The sequence below is a fragment of the Lithobates pipiens genome, unplaced genomic scaffold (assembly GCF_037356315.1).
Source record: "Lithobates pipiens isolate NorthernLeopardFrog02 unplaced genomic scaffold, aLitPip1_a1.2 Scaffold_16, whole genome shotgun sequence".
In the NCBI taxonomy this organism is placed as follows: Eukaryota; Metazoa; Chordata; class Amphibia; order Anura; family Ranidae; genus Lithobates; species Lithobates pipiens.
Window position 1 is genome coordinate 226950286 of NW_027507748.1, and position 6802 is coordinate 226957087.

At 45.0% G+C, this 6802-nt stretch overlaps 1 non-coding gene across 1 annotated transcript; it reads left to right on the forward strand.

The window, feature by feature from the left end:
* Positions 1 to 6220: 6220 nt before the first annotated feature.
* On the forward strand, positions 6221 to 6335 carry LOC143985293 (U5 spliceosomal RNA). The gene has a single exon (XR_013275560.1). It is a non-coding gene; the product is annotated as a U5 spliceosomal RNA (small nuclear RNA).
* The last annotated feature ends 467 nt before the right edge of the window (positions 6336 to 6802 follow it).

Here is a 6802-nt window from a genome sequence, read left to right on the forward strand (position 1 = left end):
CAAATATATCACATCCACCGCCACCCCTCTGTCCAAGGTTTTACTTACCACCTCATAAAAAGAAATCAGGTTTGTCTGACAACTCCTGTCTTTCATGAATCCATGCTGTCTGTTGCTCAAAATATTTTTTTCCTGCAAGAACTCATCTATGTGGTCTTTTATTAATCCCTCCAGTATCTTCCCAACTATAGAAGTTAAACTAACGGGTCTATAATTACTTGGTAAAGACTTTGTTCCCTTTTTAAATATAGGCACCACATTGGCCCTGCGCCAATCCAGTGGTACTATTCCTGTCATTAATGAGTCCCTAAAAATGAGATACAATGGCTTTGAAATTACAGAGCTCAATTCTTTTAGGATCCGTGGGTGGATGCCATCAGGTCCAGGTGCTTTCTCCACCTTTATTCTGTCCAAATATTTCTGGACCATATCACTTATGAGCCATTGTGAATTAGGGGCTGCGTCAGTACCACCCCCATGGTGGACATGAGCTCCCCCATGCTCCTTTGTATACACAGAGCTGAAGAAAGTATTTAATAAGTTAGCCTTCTCTTTGTCCCCAGTCACCCACTCCAGATTATTTTGCAAAGGGCCTACATGCTCAGACTTAACCTTTTTACTATTAATATATTTGAAGAATTTTTTGGGGTTTGTCCTACTGTCTTTTGCAATTTGTCTTTCATTTTGAATTTTTGCATCCTTGATTTCCTTTTTACATATTCTGTTAAATTCCTTGTAACATTTAAATGACACTAGTGTTCCTTCATTTTTATATTTTTTGAAAGCTCTTTTTTATAGTTTATAGCTTTTTTAACTTTGGCCGTGAGCCACATCGGCTTTATTTTTAACCTTTTAAACTTATTGCCCATGGGAATATACTTTGCCGTGAGATCACAAACAAGCTTTTTGAAGAATTCCCATTTCTGTTCTGTGCCCATTGGTGCCAATATTCTCTCCCAGTCTAAGTCCTGGAGAGCAGCCCTCATCCTTGGAAAATTTGCTCTCTTGAAATTAAGTGTTTTTATCTTTCCCGTATGTGATTTTTGCTTACAGCTAACATCAAATGAAATCATGTTATGGTCACTGCTACCCAGATGTTCCTTTATCTGAACATTAGTAATACGTTCTGCATGGTTTGAGATTACCAGGTCCAACAGAGCATCATTCCTAGTTGGGGCCTCAATAAACTGTACCATAAAATTGTCCTGTAATAGGTTTACAAATTTTTGCCCTTTAACTGTCCCAGCAGTGCCATTACCCCAGTCAATTTCTGGGTAGTTAAAATCCCCCATTATTATCACTGTCCCAGCCCTTGCAGCCCTTTCTATCTGTGCAAGGAGCTGAGTCTCCACCTCCTCATTAACATTGGGTGGTCTATAACAAACTCCAATGATTAACTTTGAACTACGCGCATCTGTATGCAGTTCTACCCATAATGCCTCAGACTCATCACACTCTCCGCCCACCAGGTCCTCTTTCTCACTTGCTTTGAGATTATTTCTCACATACAGACAGACCCCTCCACCTTTCCTTTTTACTCTGTCTTTCCGAAAGAGTGCATAGCCAGGAATATTAATAGCCCAGTCATGTGAGGAATGAAGCCAAGTTTCAGCAATACCGATTACATCATAGCTCTCCTGATGCACCAGAGCTTCCAACTCGCCTATTTTGCTTGGCAGACTTCTGGCATTGGCAAACAAACATTTTAATGTATTAATATATTTTGACCGGTCACACACTATCCTCTTGGGTGTTCCAAGATTACAACTAGGACTTGCTACTATATTTACCTTGGGTTTATGTGCTTCGGTTACCCCACCACTAATGCCCCTATTATTACCCTCTGGAATATGCTCCACGCTGACTATCTCTATCTCTGAACCCACCCCCCCATCACCTAGTTTAAAAAACCCTCTAACTTTTTGGCCATCCTCAATCCCAGCTGATCTGCACCCTCCTCATTTAGGTGCAGTCCATCCCTTCTATAGTACCGGTTGTCGACTGAGAAGTCGTCCCAGTCCTCCAGGAACCCAAACCCCTCCTTACTACACCAGCTTTTGAGCCACTTGTTTACTTCCCTAATCTCCCTCTTCCTTTCTGGTGTGGCTCGATGTACTGGTAGTATTCCTGAGAATACTACCTTGGAGGTCCTTTTCCTCAACTTAGCTCCCAAGTCCCTAAAATCATTCTTTAGGACACTCCATCTGCCTCTGACTTTGTCATTGGTGCCAACGTGCACCATGACAGCTGGGTCTTCCCCAGCCCCTCTCAGTAATCTGTCCACCAGATCCGTGATGTGCCGAACCCGAGCGCCCGGCAGACAACATACAGTTCGGCACTTCAGGTTGTTGTTACAGATTGGCCTCTCTGTCCTCCTAAGAATTGAGTCCCCTACCACCAGAATCTGTCTTTCCTTTCCCTTCTCTCCCCCCCCACTCTCACTGGAGGAGTTCTTCTCCTGGCAGCTAGGAGAATCCCTCAGCTCCAGCAGTGCTGGTCCCTGACTGGGATCACCAATGTCACTCAATGGAGCGTACTTATTGGGATGCTCCAGCCCTGGATCGGCCTCCCTGGCACTTGCCCCTCTACCCTTCCTGACTGTCACCCATCTACTCTCTGCTACTGCCTGCACCTCCTTGTCTCCACCCACCTCTGTGCTGGCCCCTGCCGGCACCTGCCGTGTACTATCCTGGTTCTCATTTAGGGTGGAGGGGCCTCTCAGTGCTGACAGTTGCTTCCCCAGATTCAGAACCTGGGCTTCCAGGGAAACAATGTGCTTACATTTTGCACAGCAGTATTCACCCTCGATCAGATGATCAAGGAACGCATACATGCCACAAGATGTACACCGAGTCGCCTCTCCACACCCGCCAGTCATCGTACCTATTAATTTAATGAGGATTAGAGATTATACCCAGTCCAAATTACATAACAACTAGCTTCCTGACACTAATACTCAACAAGACAGTACACAGGTACTCACAGACCACTGTGCACCCACAATACACAATTACTAATGATACACACACACTACTCAGACAACACTCAGGTACTCACACTACACAGGTACTATGACCCCTATTATAACCTCCTGTTTTCAACTCTGGGTTTTAACTCACCACTTGGACCAGTTCCACTTAGACAGAGTTCTCACAAACTCAAGATGAGCAGGCTCAAATGAGTTAAACCCAAGCTTATATAGACCTCAAGCACCTGTGCCCAATTAAACCCTCCCCTTAATTAGTAGGCTGAAGGAAAGGAAGAAAAAAAACCAAAAAAACACTATTTAAAAAGTGACAGAAAAGGGTATAAAAGCTACAAGAAAAAGCCCCAAAAGAACCTAAAAATGCAACCCAGCAGTCGCCAGCAGGCAAAAAGCAAAACTTATTCACACTCCACTCAAGGCTCCACTGTTCAGCTTGCAACCAGCAGTTTGGCAATTTCACATGAGTTCAACCCAAACTTATATAGTGTATCTATATTATATACTATTATATGTGTATTAGAACCTATACACCTATACCAGTCCTTAAAATGACCTTTGTAGACCTAGTAGTAGCTAGCTAGTAGCTAGTGAATTGCAGACTGTCCCTGCTCCTTTAACCAAACTGTCCCTACACTGAGAAACGACAGCTGCAGAATCGGTCAACACTGCATGCAGTGCACTATAATATGCTTTCTATATTTGAAATACCTACCTATACCAGTCCTTAAAAGGACCTTTGTGGACCTAGTAGTAGCTAGATAGCAGCTAGGGAATTGCAGACTGTCCCTGCTCCAAACACCAAACTGTCTCTCCCTACACTGAGAAAAGACAGCTGCAGAATCGGTCAGCACTCAGCAGCACTGCAGTGCACTATAATATGCTTTCTATATTTGAAAGAAAGTATATTATAAGCGTATTACAACCCTATATACTGTACACCTATACTAGTCCTTTAAAAGACCTTTGTGGACCTAGTAGCTAGTGAATTGCAGACTGTCCCTGCTCCAAAAACCAAACTGTCCCTACACTGAGAAACGACAGCTGCAGAATCGGTCAGCACTGCATGCAGTGCACTATAATATGCTTTCTATATTTGAAAGTATATACTGTACACCTTAAAAGGACTTTTGTGGACCTAATAGTAATAGCTAGTGATTAGACTGACTGTCTCTGCTCCACACAGCGTCCTTTCCCTACACTGACAAAAGACAGAATGTAAAATGGCCGCCAGATCAGGTCTATTTATAAGGTATGGGGTATGTCCATGTGCTGAAATGTCTCAATTGGCTGTCCTGTACCCCATGATTGTTGTGTCATGGGTCAAAGTTCTTCACAATGTAAACAAATATGTCCGCCGCGAACAGCACCAGAAGTCCGCCGGTTTGGCGAATTGCGAACGAGCAAAGTTCGCCGCGAACCGCCCACCGGGCAAACCGCAAGGCCATCTCTACTCTGCAACCAACTATTCTCCAGTCACTCCCTGGTGTACCATCTTCACAATGTAGCCTTCCTGTCTCAACTCACCACTTAACTCACCACGACTGGAACATGGTCCCAGCACGCAGAAAAAAAAACATATCCACTATTATTAGCTTTGGTGAAAACTGGCTGGTGCTTAGACTCCAAGTCTTGGGTCAGCCTACATCACCCATCAGGGTGTTAACAGTGGCCTTTTCCATATAGCGAAAGAGAGAGAGAGAGAGAGAGAGAGAGAGGTCATCCAAGTAGCCATCATAATCCAAGCTTGTTTTTACATTGGTGCATTCAAAGATAGAGAAAACAGTGACAGATCACAGCAATCATGTGACCCAGAACCAGTCTTTAGTATGGGACCCGGGACTCCCAGTGAGACCCCAGTCTCTGTGCTGGGAATGTGCTATGCAACAGGCTCCCAGCACAAAGACAGATACACATATATGCACCCTCCACATAAAAAATTCCAGTCCAGTGAGGCCACATATATGCATTCTGTCAGTGTGAAGGGGTTAAGGCCTACCATAGACAGAGCAAATTTCTTTCCTGCAACCCAGGTTGCAGGAAAACAATTTGCTTGATTCCCCTAACAACACAGATAGTGTTGACAGGAAAATCCCTCCCACGGCAGGCTGGTTGAACACAAGTTGATTGATCGATTAACTTGTGTGCATTCAGCATGCCAATACATGGTTCAAATCTCGATCTTCTTGCTGTCTATGGTTGGCTTAAGGTAATTTACATGCAGTGGTGTACCAATGGGGGGGCGGACCACCCCAGGTGACACACATTGGGGGGTGTCAGCATGTCCCTGCCGCATGGGGCGGATCTGCCATCTCAGAAAGGGGTCCTGGAGGTAGAGCAGGTGAGGACTCCCAAACCCTGTCCACAAATAAACAAATCTCCTACTGTGTAGGGTGTGGCCGCATTAATGGGCACTAGTGTGGCTGCATTGGGGGGCACTGGTGTGGCTGAATTTATAGGTACTGGTGAGGCTGTATTAATGGGCACTGGTGAGGCTACATTGATGGGCACTAGTGAGGCTACATTGATGGGCAGTGGTGAGGCTGCATTGATGGGCACTGGTGTGACTGCATTAATGGGCACTGGTGAGGCTGCATTGTTGGGCACCAGTGTGGCTGCATTAATGGGCACTGGTGAGGCTGCATTGATGGGCACTGGTGAGGCTGCATTGATAGACACTGGTGAGGATGTATTGATGGGCACTGGTGAGGATGTATTGATGGGCACTGGTGTGGCTGCATTAATGGGTACTGGTGTGGCTACATTAATGGGCACTGGTGTGGCTGCATTAATGGGCACTGGTGTGGCTGCATTTTTGGGCACTGGTGAGGCTGCTTTTATGGGCACTGGTGAGGCTGCAGTCATTGCCATAGAAACATTTGTAGGGGAATAGTTAGTAACTATTTTGAGGCGCCAGAAAATATTTATGCACCCAGGAGCCTGTGACCCTAGGATCTTGCCTTCTCACCATCTGATTTTATACCTAAAAACCTGCACCACCTCACTGGAAATGCGTTCATTTGGGGAGTGCCAGATATAGGATTTGCCCCAGGTGCCAAATGCTCTAGGTACGCCGCTGGGTAGATGCAAGATAGGGTTGATAAAAGAAAGCTTTATAAGCTCTCACCAACTAATAAACGTATACTTTTATATGGGAGGGTTCCATGTTTGGCTAACCATTTCCCCACCTGTGATAGAAGGATGTATAAGAAAAGGATTTAGTTTGCATTCGATCAATTACTCTGGTTTCTCTTCAGATCAAATAAATCTTTCGCCTTTTACTAAAGATTTCTATGGAGAGGAACAACCATGAGTTTCAGAATTTTTTTTGATGCCTAGCTAATGCTGGGCTTGCTGATTTGATGAAAAACCACATGAGTTCTTTCGATTTGGAAAGACCCTGAGACAGCGTTAGTGTTGTTGGTGGTGGTGGTCAACAAGGGATAGGAAACGATTTGATGGGTCTTGGTCTTACCTACGATTTATCGGACCATTGGACGCTTTTGGGTGTTTTTTTGGTTTTAAGGCAGCACAGTGGTGTAGTGGTTAGCACTCTCACCTAGCAGTAAAAAGGGTCATTGGTTCGAATCCCAACCACGACACTACCTGCCTGGAGTTTTCATGTTCTTCCTGTGCCTGCGTGGGTTTCCTCTGGGTACTCCGGTTTCCTCCCACAATCCAAAGACATGTAGGTAGGTTAATTGGCTTCTGTCCAAAATTGGCCCTAGTATATGAATGGGGACCTTGGATTGTGGGCTCCTTGAGGGTAGGGACTGATGTGAGCGTGCAATGTACAGGGATAGGGACAAATGTAGACAC